Raw genomic sequence first — 13,226 nt, 5'->3', positions numbered from 1 at the left:
TATTGTAAAAGTGTCAAATACACACACACACACACACACACACACACACACACATACACTCCACACACAAACAAACGGATCATAATTTAGATTTCAAAGTTTCATATTTCTGTTTGCACAAAGAACGGCAGATGGGGGGCAAAGCTGGGTTGTAAAACATGAAAATAAATTCCACTGAATGCTTTCATGGTTATTTAAATAAACTCTTCAGCTGTGTGTGTCTGAGATAATGATAACGAGCACACGCTGAGCTTCTTAGGTGATACTGACACCTGGATTGGTTGAATCCACAATCTCTTAGTAAGTGCTTGATTTAACTTGTATTTATCCACAGAACATGCATGCTTAATTGGGCATTCTACATTTTACACGAACCCCTGAAGATAGAATGCGTTCAAGTATGTGATCTACTCAGGAACTGTTTGTGTAGGTTTGGAAAGAAAGATAGGAAATCCCACACTGGGACCTTGATGTTCCGTGAAGATACCATAACAACCGATGATTGTGGAAAGATTGAGTTCACATAGATGATCTTAGATGAGGCAAACAGAGGACACACTAATATACGCATGTGCACACACATACACAGAAACACAAACTCTTACACAAAAAAACACGCAACACAAGATATCCACACAGGAATAAACAGCGAGAAGGAAATCATCTCGACTCTGCCAATATGAAGAGAAATGAGCTCGGAGACCAAAATAAACAGTAAACAGCCTTGTCGCTAAGGCTGGCCTGTCGTTTCTCCTAATATTTTCTTTCACTCTCTCTTTCCCTCTCTCCCCCTTTGGCCCAGTGTTATTCTCCAGCTTTCTCTCACTCACACTCTTTTCCCCCCTGCCCACAGTTTTCTCCTCATCCCTCACAATCGTTTCAGTAAGTTGTTAGGCCTTTTGCTGAATGTGTGTGACAGACAGAGAGGGAGGCAGAGAGAGCATAAAAGAGCAAGAGAGAGGATGGGAAACTGTGATGATCTGTGTGTGTAGAGTGTGTTTCCGCCTAGCTGCATGAGTCTGTGTGTGTGTGTGTGTGTGTGTGTGTGTGTGTGTGTGTGTGTGTGTGTGTGTGTGTGTGTGTGTGTGAGAGTGTGTGATATGAGGAGACTACAAGAGCCAAACAATCGATCTTATCGTCTCCAGGTCACTGCAAGATGAAATTATTAACTTCCTCTTTTCCCTGCTCTTTCTCCAATCCTCAGGGGAGGATGGAGGAATATGGGCATGGAGGCTCACTCTCCCAGATTAGATTTGAGGTGTGTGAGTGTATGTGTGTGTGTGTGTGTGTGTGTGTGTGTGTGTGTGTATGTGTGTGTGTGAAGGGGAGAAGAGGCCAATAAAAGAGTAGAGAGGTCAAGTGTGCAGTTATTGCTTTTCCTTGTCTCTGTGGAAACCCAGGAGAGGCCTGCCACTGAACTGATGCTCAGCAATGAACTTGGTATGTATAGGTGTGTGTGTATGTGCGTGTGTGTGTGTGTGTGTGTGTGTGTGTGTGTTTGTGTGCATGTGAGTGTGCACATATATATATGAAGGGTTATGGGGCAAATTGAAATGTCAATGGGGCTCTATTTATGATACGGTTCATGAAATAGGCTGACATCAGAGGGGAAGAGAGGGAGTGAAAAATGGACAGACAATAAAGGAGCAGTGGAGAAAAAGTGAAGGACAGACAAAGACACAGAAAAACATTAACTTTATTGTATTCTAACATATGAGGGAAGCAGAAAGTATGCATCCAACACACACACTAGTAGGCATCAATATGAACATATCCTATGTTAATATTGCAGAGACATTCCTCTATTGTGCTATTTGTACATACTGTGGGCCTGTTTCACTCGAAAATGTCTTGCGCTCATGACTATAACTGTGCACTGTAATGGCATACACACTCTCCTCTTAAAGAGTGGTGGGGCACAACAGAGATGACATCGAGATCACAGAAAAGGTAAGACTGAAGAAAAAGAAATACTCTATTCAGGAGAATTGTGTTGACTGATGACAAAAAGGGGACGACACAAAGGAAAAAAGTACAATGGGAGACATCTACAAATTATACGATATGATGTTACTAGTACAATTACAACGACTAGGTACATGCCCACTATGCCGAGTTTTGGTTGTCATAGCAACATACCATTGTGCTCGTCTGCCTGTCGGTGTGCAAAGAAGAGTAAGGTCTTCCATGTTTCATCAACTACAGTAGTAGTAACTACTTACTATGTACTAGAACTACATATTCTGATACTATGGATCATCTAATATTTATATATTATGTATTATTCATATCATCCAAATTATACTTGATTACTGTTAGCACTACACCACAAATTACTGTTACTACTACTAAGTACTGCTATCTGTAATTACTGCTTAGTAGTGGTAGTCTTTGTCTCGAGTACTTCTACTGCTAATAATAACAACAACTAATACTGTTAGGTGTTAGTTATAACTTATATGACTTTAACTGCTACTACTAATAACTGCCCTTGCAACTATATTAATTTTGTCACAAATACTTCTCCTGCTATTAGCATCACTACAACCACTATTACTGCTGACTACAACATAACTAGAATGTATATGACTCTTAGTGCTATAATCATTTCTATCACTACTACTTGTACCATTACTACTATAAACATGGACACATTGAAACAAACACGACAGTAATAATATTAATGGTAAATGGTACTTGTGTAGCGCCTTTCTAGTCTTTGCAACCACTCAAAGCGCTTTACACTACATCACATTCACCCATTCACACACATGCACACACTGATGAGCAGAGGCTTAGGTGACACCTAGACACCAGAAACAGAAATTGAGTAATTCATACACATTCACAGGGAGCAATTTGGGGTTCAGTGTTTTGCCCAAGGACACTTCGACATGCAGGCATCGAGCCACCGACTTTCTGATAAATGGACGGACGACGTCGCTACCCCCTGAGCTAACAGTAATAACTATTAATAGTATAACCACTATAGTTCCATACTAATAATAATAATAGTATTACTACTACTATTTTACTATTATTAATTGTATTATTATATACACTGTAAATCCTAGAGGGGAGGTTCTACTATAAGCCTTTTGGGGTTTTGTACCTCTTCTGCACATTGCTTCCTATGTTGTTTTTATATACCTTTATCTGCCATTTGTTCTGTTAATAAAATAAAAAATAAATAAAATTAGCTTGAGTCCATGTTTTTAGTAGCAGTACTACTATAGCTAGTATTACTGCTTTTACTACTCTTACTACTTCTACAACTATTCTGATATAACTAATGTAACTGTAACTAGCATTTTTGTACTACAGTGGTTAGCACTGTTGCCTCACAACAAGAAGGTTGTGGGTTCAAACCCCGGTTGCCCCGGCCTTTCTGTGCAGAGTTTGCATGTTCTCCCCGTGTCTGTGTGGGTTCTCTCCGGGTGCTCCGGCTTCCTCCCACCATCCAAAGGTTGATTGGTGACCCTAATTTGTCCTTAGGTGTGAGTGTGAGTGGTTGTTCGTCTATGTGTGGCCCTGCGATGGACTAGCGACCTGTCCAGGGTGTACCCCGCCTTGCGCCCGATGTCAGCTGGGATTGGCTCCAGCGACCCTGTACGCAGGATAAGCGGTTGGCGATGGATGGATGGATGGATCGATCAGTAACAAGTACTAGTATGTAAGACTGAAATACAAATGTAAGCAGGCTCCCTTAGTCATCCTTTGTTTTGTATTTCCCACAGGTTTTGAAGCATCAAAAACATAGCACCTGATCATTTTCTATTTATAAGATGTGTACATCGAGGGAATAAGTATGAGAGAGGATTCATCAACACAACTGTCATAGAGAGTAGCAAAGACTTCCAGCTCAAAACACAGAGACCAACAGATTTATGAATCAAGAGGCAGAAAGACATGAGAGGCACAGGAGCAGAAGGGAGCAGAAACAGTCAGAGACAGACAAACAAAGCAACCAGCAGACATAAAGACAAGACATCAGACATTCAGGAAGGCAAAGAGGCAGGCAGACAGACAACAGAAACTCATTAATGTAGACAGAGAGCCAGACACGCAGGAAGACAGGTAGCCCATTACCAGATGAGAGAGTTTAGGCAATTTAGCAGCTGATGCAGGACTTTGCTTCCCCAGGGAGGCGGAGAGAGGAAAAGAGATTGGTGTATATGCAGGATGTGTGTGGGTGTGTATTCATCCATGTGGGTGTGTGTGCATATGTGTGTGTTCTACATGGGTAGCACTATTAATGGATGGGGCTCTATTTTTGGTCTGAATTGAAGCGAAAGTAACTCTGGGTTACCAAAGATAAGAACACAGCTAATATAAAGATGGGCTTAGATATATTCATGATATGCTGTATAGTTTGAATGATTGTGGAGGGGGGGGGGGGGGGGTACAGGGACTAGGCTACAGGGATTAAGGGTGTGTGCACATGTGTGAATATGAGTTATAGATAAAAACCAAGTGTGATCCATCACCTAATTTACACCAACATGCACTTGAGTGTCTTTTCCTTAGAGTAGGCCAATTAGACCATCTCGTCTGATGACATCACTACACCCTCCCTGAGTGAAAATTGACCCTGCTATCAATTAAAATGGACCACCTAAAAGGAAAATAAATGAAAGGGCTGAAAATGGGGAGAAATTCTAAATGTATGCACATATTTATACATATATTATGCACACACAATCCTTTTTTTAGCACGTTGTGTGTGTTCCTGCTGAATTGGTTCTTTTATGTATATTACTTTGTTCAGTTTGCCGTATTTTTTCTTTTATTATGCAAGTGTGTCTGCTTTAGAGTTCTAACTTACAGTTAATGAACATTATTTGATTAGAAAAACAATCTGAGTAGTCATTAAGAGTTAACAGAGAGTTACCACTTTCTGACTGAAACTGTGTTTGATGTCAAGTCAAAAATACACCGCCACAGGTATTTACAATGCACAACACAGCGGGGCAGAATTAACGCTGGCACAAATCAGCATGTTGTTGTTTGTGGTTGAACTGGTTTGTTTGCTAATTCTTGTGGAAGGAGCACAAAGCCAAATACCTTGAGCAATTTAAAGAGATGCGACTAAAAACAAACAAGGCAGAGAGCTAAGGCATGAATGAGAAATGAAATAGAGGATAATTGCTGACAAGTATACAAACCTGCAGTGAAGGAAATTATGTCTTTGGCATTTAGCTGCATGGATGCAAAGTGGGGGGAAAATGTACCAACAAAAGAGAGGAATGCGTTCTAAACAGACTGCAGCACTTAGAACTAAGCTCATGTCAAAATGCATCGTCTTTCTTTTTCAGCTCATGGGCTAGCCTCTAACCCCGTTGTCATGGTAACGCCCCGAGTGGTAGTGGCAGTGGGGGGAGGATTGAGGCTGGGTTTGAGCAGGGGGGGTTTGGCTCCTGGTCACGAGCGTGCGTACACACAGACACACGTTTGTTCTTCTATCCCTATTGGAACATCTCATTGACATAATCCATTTCCTAGCCTCTTACCCTAACCTTAACCACTACATGCTTGATCTTAACCCAATTGTACCCTGAACCCTAAAACCACGTCTTAACCCCCAAAAAGCAGTCTTTACCCGTGGGGACAAAAACTGAGGTCCCCATAGATAGAGATTGCTGATATGGGTTAGTGTGCATACAGGTTAGTCCCAACCGGGATATAACATCATGAAACACACACACACACACACACACACACACACACACACACACACACATCAAAGTCAGGTGTCCAATTCTTGAAGAACCTTTCTATACCTTGATCTGCTTTCTCTTTCCCTTTCTCTCTCTGCCCCACACCCCCCCCTTAAACTCCATGTCGCCTCTCTTTAGCATAAAGACCCTTGAATCCTCCTATCTCCTATTACACACCATTACACACACAGGCACATTTTAGGGGTTTATGTGTATATACAAGGCCAGCATCACCCCTCTCCAGACTGTCATAATCCCTCTGTGCCCTCCAGCCTTATTTCCCCTGTTATATTCACCCTGGTTCACACAGGTATAGTAGTCTTTAACACACATGTAAGATGATATGAGCATTACAGGGAGCACTGGCAACATTAGACATTCTATATTTAACCTTTATTTTTGTGACGTGAGAATGGCATTGAATCATAGGTAATGAAACTGCTTTTGCAACGATCTAATAAAGAAAGCTCAATGGAGGGTGGTGGGGGGGGTTAACGTTTTGCATGACAAATCGTATTCTTGTTTCTAAGAATATGAAAGTAAGGAAGAAATAGTACTAGTAATAGTTGGTAGTGGATTGCTCTACAGGAAAATGAATAAGAAATAAGAAATGAATGTAAAGAGAGAGGCAAAATTGGTATCTTTAACTTTTTACACCTACAATATAAGTAAGATTCTGCTCAAGTCCAAAGAAATTGCTTTTTCAACCAACATGGATTCAGCCTGAACTCAACCTGAACCCAAGCCACTGCAGTTTAACAAGATTGAACTCTTAACATTTTGAACCGTATCAATGTCTCCGTACCCTGGGCTTTTTGTTGGAGTAACATCCATTTTTAATTATTAAATTGTTATTTACATGATGTTAAGAGCAGTGAGTGATGATATGTATTGATGTGTCCTATCTGCAAGGCTGGCATCACGAGCACTGGAGACAGCTAAGGCCGTAACGAGGTTATTTGTCGGCAGCCTTGATAGCTTTTCTACTTGTACTGTCAGACGTTAATAAGTGAAGAAGCACATTATTGGGAAAAATGCTGCAAAGCTTGTTCAACCTGCTGCATTTCATTATTCTTTTACCTCTATATAGTTTTGATAATTTGTGACTTAAATGTAATGAGATGAGAGAACCAAACTTATAGAAGACATTGAACAAGCCAACCTCCTTATTACGTTGTACCCTTTATGAATATTCATACAAACATTTCTTCTATTTAACTAGATTCAGAAAATCACAATTACTGGTCCCTTTAATACAAGTATTTTTTTTCTTTCTGTATTTCACAGAATCATCCATCCAATTTTTTAATGTGGGAGTTGATCTTCAAAAGACTTCCACCAACTCTGTTCGGTCTGTATCAGAACAGAGCACACAGCTCAATGCCACTGTAATAAAAAGACAACATCCTTTTCAATAATTGATTCATATTAACTAAAACAACGTCGTCAAACGCACAGAGAGCGTGGTATATTAGATAACAGAGTAAAAACAGCTTCCATGCTAACAGATTATCGCATTAGCAGTAGCTGGATGTGCTAGCTCGGCTAGCTGCGTCAAACGTGACCTTTGCTTTGCAGGTCGTGGTGTTACATCCAGAGTCTCCCTTATATCAGCCTAATTGATGCAGCTGAGTAATCAGCTGACACATGTGGTATTTATTAAACATTGTTTCCTGACACACGCACTTGTTCCTAATGATGGTTTGAAGTAAAATGGAAGCTTCAAACTCTTAACAGTGCCTCAGCCAGCCATTTTCTGGAATAACCATAACTCTTATAAGGTGAAAAAAGCTGTTAGTAATTAGTAATCTTTTATTGATTTTGACTGTCTGCCTGTGGAGAAGATGCAGGCTTTATGACGCACATGATGTCGTGTGAAAGAAAGTCAAGAACCAAATGAATTAAAACAAAACCTAATTGATTCATATGCAAGGGAATGGAGAGAAATTAGATCCAACAGTCTAAAACCTGTTTCACCCGGACTGGTTTGGGATGAGAATGTAATGCTTTGACTGTAAAAAAAAAAAGAACCTGAGATATAAAGCTATATTTGATTTATTATTGATTGTTTCGTGGGGCAGTATGAACAAGCACTTGTCACAAATGGGATACAACAGGCGTTCCGAAAAAAAGGAAAAAAAAACAACACACAGAGATAAAAATAACACTGCTGATGTTTCATAAGATCAGACAGTATCAGTGAACCAGCTAGTCTCTTCAACGACAGAGAGAGAGTGATGACTGGTGGAGAGACAGCAAGAGAATATGAGACTGATAACTGTGACCTTCTACTGTCGTTGGGAATGAGTGTCTCCTACAAACACACACACACATGCACACACAAACACACACAGGGCATTCACTCCTTGAGGCAGGTGGATGCCGACATATATCCTACCACAGAAATATATACTGTACACACACATATAGAGCGCTGCTGTGAGCTGTCAGTCAGTATGGTGTCAGAGCAGAGACCCCCTGGATTGAGTGACAGGTGGTGGACAGGATATGACATACAGCTACACTCCCACTGAGACAGCAGAAAGCACAGTGCCGCTCTGCACTGCACGGCTCCACTCTTTCTCAAAACTGCACTCCTTCTCTCCTACACTTTTGCTTTCTCCTTCAGCTGTGTCTATCTCTCTTTTCCCAGATTGCTTCTTTATGTCTCTCAACCCCGTTCTGTCTACTGACTCAATTTCAAGAGCCTTTATAGCCATGAAGAGGCAGGGACAAAGACAAATGCTATCCTCCCTTTTGTTCCTACATTTTTGATGATCGATGATTCTTTACTGCCTTATCATTGATTGATGTTGAAATATATCATCTCTGCAAATAAAAATATAGATTATAACGGGGTTATAAATAATTTTTTACAGTCCTGAGTAGAACACGTAGTCCTCCTCTGGGGCTGCAGGTACAACCTCCACCAATCAGAGGCCAGGGCAGTAGTCTTAGAGAAACAGCCCCCGGGGTAAAGGAAGTCTTTCATTCGCTCTCTTCTGCTCATAAAGCTTAATTGCTGTGACAACTGAAAGTGACCTTGATGAGCATATCAACATTTTTATCAACTCCTCCCTCCTCTCTGCTGAAGGATGTTGGCTGGACAGTAAGAAGACTTTGTTTATGGAAATCTTTAGCAAGTAAGTCCACTGGGGAGGGGGAACATAAATAGGATTTTGAAAAGTGAGAAGGACGTGTCCCTCCCGTCCCCAGTGTAAAAAACGTCCTTGTGTGGAAGTAAAAACACGAGCGGATGCACCCAAAATGTCTGTTAGAATCATCCTTTGCACTGTAGCACAGTGTGAGCCACAGCTTCTGGTGCATGTCAGCACATCAGGTCAAACCAGGTTGAACCAAGACACAGCTCTGCAGAATCAGTTTGGGTAATAACCTTTCACGTTCCCTCCCCTGGTTAAAGTGATTGAAAGGTAGTTGAACTGTGGGCTTGTATGTATAAAACATACATAAAACATGTCAGACCATTTGTGATGCCTTATCCAGAGAACACAGCTGGAAAGCTAAGACCTCCCACTGTGTCCTGAGATAGCATCAATAATGTTGACTGAGTAAAATCTTGTCAAAATCGATGAATAAGAGCCATAACAATGAAAATAAAGCACATGTTGTGGTTAAAAAAATAATGTTCCTTTTATATATTAATGCAAGTATCTGCTTTTCTCTCTATGGACCAAACCCATCTTTCTCTCTCTGGGTCCATTTCTGACTCTTTTCATTCATATTTTAAATGTCTCGTCCTCTGTGAGTCACTTCTCCTGCTTTTTGTTTCTGGCTCAAAGAGCTACTAAAGCATTTCCTCTCTCTGTTTCTCTCTCCCTCTCACTAATCAACCTGGCGAGCAACATCTATCAGCACTTTGATGAGAAGACCATTACTGAGAGTGAAACACAAGTGTGTATGTGTGTGTGCGTCATTGTTCCAATAGATACGAGCTGATAATCAGTTGCCTAAAGGGCTGAATGTCCTCTCTGGATGTGTCTGTATACATGTGTGAGAGTGCTTTTGTGCATTATTATTGTGAATGTGTTCACAATACTGTCACTCGAGTGAATTGAATTACATCTTTTCTGGCTCATTTATCTTCTTTTTTTTTTAATTGCTGTAATCAGAGTGTTTGACAGCGCTGTCAGCTATCATGTGAGGGAAAACAGAAGTAAGCAACCTAAAAACTTTGTTATCCCCCCACAAATGTGAACTGTCGGAGAAACACCAACACACACGCACACAAATATAAATACAAGACATGCTGACGCACACACACAGAGGAGCAGAGAAGATTCTAATGATGTTTGACTGTGAAGCACGACTCCCAACTGCACGTTACTCCCTCGCCTCCTGACCCATGGTTTCTCTGTTAAGCAGGCCTAGAGGCTACACACTGTCTCTCTCTCTCTCTCTCTCTCTCTCACACACACACACACACACACACACACTCAGAAGAGTGAGGGGAGTAAACATCCATTTCCCCAAAGCATCCGCGCAAACACAAAACCCCTATTCCCACAAATGAACACACAGGTATACAAAGACTACATAAGATATACACAGACGCACACATATTGTTAGACAAAGTGTAGACACAGTTAAAAATAGAGATGATAGTGCTCGATTTAGCTAAAGGTACTGTAAACATAACATGTTTAGTTATTAAAGAAGTATATTGGAGTGTTGATGTCATCCAGAGTGAGATACAGATACTGATTAGAGATTACACAGATTCAATTAGACGTTTCTCTAGATGAAATTGGATAGCTTGCATGAACCTAATTCAATTCAAATTAGTTTAATACTTCTGCTAACGACACAGCAATGTAGCCACACACATTGCGTTACGGTAATTAGCCATACAAATTTATTGCAAGCACATGCACAGGTCTATTGCACAGACTCACCCAATGTGTAGATGACTAAGGGTGACTTTGGGTGACACGGTCGTACAAGAGTGCTCTACTTCCTGACAAATTTTGAACAGTTTTGGTTAATTCACATCACAGGTTTCTGGATGTATTTCTTCTCTGTTCTCTGCTTGCTGGTTTGAAGTGGGCGAGGCTTGGTTATAAAAAACTGATGTCAAGAATTTCTGAGCACCAGTCAAGATACAGCAACAATCTGATGACAGTTGGTGGGATTTTTTAATTTTTTTGAGTGTTACATTCCCTAATAAATAGTACATACAGATGTTGAGATTATTGGTGCAGGAATAAAGAGTAGGTGCAGCATTGTGTCAATCCTGTGAAAACCATGTGTCTACCTTTCATAAGCAGAAAACAGACCTTTTTGTGACCATAAAAGAACACTTAATCATTCATTCTATCTCAACATCGCGAAACAAACCAACCTCTGTGGTTTTCCCTAGACATGGAAACAAAGGGTCATCAGGCAGGAAGCCGTGGTAGTTTACAGTTTACTAATAAACATTCAAAGGAGCTTTTAGAAACACTGGAAAGCAACAGAGACAGAAGAATTGTTGGGTTTTTTTTCAGTTGCTTACAATTTGCACTGCTATTGTATAGAAATGTGCATGCGGCAGAGAAAAACATAGTAATGCCGTACTTGACGACAGATGTCTGTTATCTGTTTGTAATATGGACAGACTTTTTTCATTGCTGTTGCAGTAACGACCACAAAATGGCCACAAAACAAAATTGTTACCCAGAATAAGATGCCACACACATAAAATCAGACACACACAAGCACACATATTCACACCCCACTCCCTTACTGTCGACTCAGCAATGCCACACCTATATATGCTGTTGCCATGGTAACACCATATTCTGCATGCCCCAGCTGGTGTTTCCCTGAGGAAGATGTATGGGCGTGTGTGAGCATGTGTGTGTGAGCGTGTGTGTGTGTGTGTGTGAGACAGAGAGAGGTTAATGTGCCCCCATGTGTGCCTTGCTCTGTCATGTGCAGTGGGGTGCACTGAAGAGGAAAACATGACTGGTTGGAAGCAGTTATCATGGTATCCCATTGCGTGTATGATTGTGTGTGTGATATTTTCCTATGTTTCTGTTCTATACTTCAGCCATCAGTTTTTTTAGGTGTTGGTCGAGCATTTCACCCCTGACAGAACAACATTGAAGATGCAGTGAATGAAGATAAAACACCACTAAACCCTTTAGATCTACTTTACAGCCAAGAATATACTGCCAAAATCTGAACTCAATTAATTTAAATCTGATAGTACAACCACAACAATAGCTGAAGTCATGGAGCTACACCACAGACAACATATACGTCAGCAGCCCACTCAATCACACAGCTTTTTGCTTACAGTGACTCATGCTTTAAATTTACACACATTACAGTGTGTGGTGACCTGGGTGTCAGCCAACATGGCTGAGAGGATCTGAGACAAGTACAACATTTTTTTCTTTCTGTATTTAAAAAAGCATTTAGTAGTCATGTCCAGCACAGTGTTGTTCACTGTAGCATAACTCATCATGGGAACTTACACAAAGACACATACAATTGTTTTATGTTCATGTTATGTTTTATGTTTTAATGTCTGCAACCTTAAGCTAATTGTGCTGCTGCCTGTCTTGGCCAAGATGCTATTGGAAAAGAGATTTTTAATCTCAATGAGTTTTTTTTCCTGGTTAAATAAAGGTAAAATTTAAAAATTTAAAATAAAGGATTTGGCAACAGTCTGACTCGAAATGAATGATGGCATAGTCTGTCACATAAAAGCTAATGGCTAATTTGTGTTATGCTGTGTAGTTAACTTTCTGTGATGAACAACAGGAACTTAACAATGAAAATGTCCTGAACTAATCAACAACAAACCTCTATGTTTTTGCCTTTTACTGCAACATTTCTCATCACAGAGCGTCCATCAGTGCAATACACACTTCTGCCCTCGCTAACAGCCAACACGTATGAGGTACTCAAAGGACATTTACTATTGTTCAGCACACAGTGTTTCTGGCTTTGCATCTGCATCTGGTAGGGGCACTGTCATTGTGTTTTTGTTTAAAAAAAAGGCTGACAGTGGGAGAAGTTTGAGTGTTTGCTTGTCATGTGACCACACAACTAAGCTGGTTATCTGTTGTCTGAACAATAAGCCCTATAATACCGTAGCCATCCAGTGTGAAGCCAACATTGCTAGTGGCACACTTAGCCATGATATTGAATAAATCCCTGACACAGTCTTCTGGACCACACAGAAACCTTTTTAAAACAATTCTCTTTCAAGATGTTTATTAACCCCGACTGGTGCAGCTGAGCCGACCCTGTCCATCTTTCCTGGCTGGCTAAAGCTCAGAGTAATCAAAGAGAATCCAGTCTTTGCTGTTCGTCACTGCATTTGTGCTTGCTTTCCTGTGCCTCTCATACTTCACTTCTCCTTCACTGCGGTGCAATTTATAGACCGCTGAAATGTTCACACACATCTGACTCATTATATGGCTTTCCTACACAGCTTTATTTTCCTTCCTTTTTCGTCCACCTAACAGTTTTAAAGCAAACACTGCAGACTTTCTGCAG

General features: G+C 40.6%; 1 protein-coding gene across 1 annotated transcript in view; it reads right to left on the bottom strand.

The window, feature by feature from the left end:
- Positions 1–13,226, bottom strand: part of sh2d3ca (SH2 domain containing 3Ca) — a 68,524-nt gene that overhangs the window by 13,618 nt on the left and 41,680 nt on the right.

Source organism: Micropterus salmoides, unplaced genomic scaffold (genome assembly GCF_014851395.1).
Source record: "Micropterus salmoides isolate LMB-PRFRI ecotype aquatic unplaced genomic scaffold, ASM1485139v1 Ms_hic_scaffold_20, whole genome shotgun sequence".
NCBI lineage: Eukaryota > Metazoa > Chordata > Actinopteri > Centrarchiformes > Centrarchidae > Micropterus > Micropterus salmoides.
Note: the sequence above shows the minus strand (reverse complement) of the source record. Positions and strands in the feature narration are given on the sequence as shown.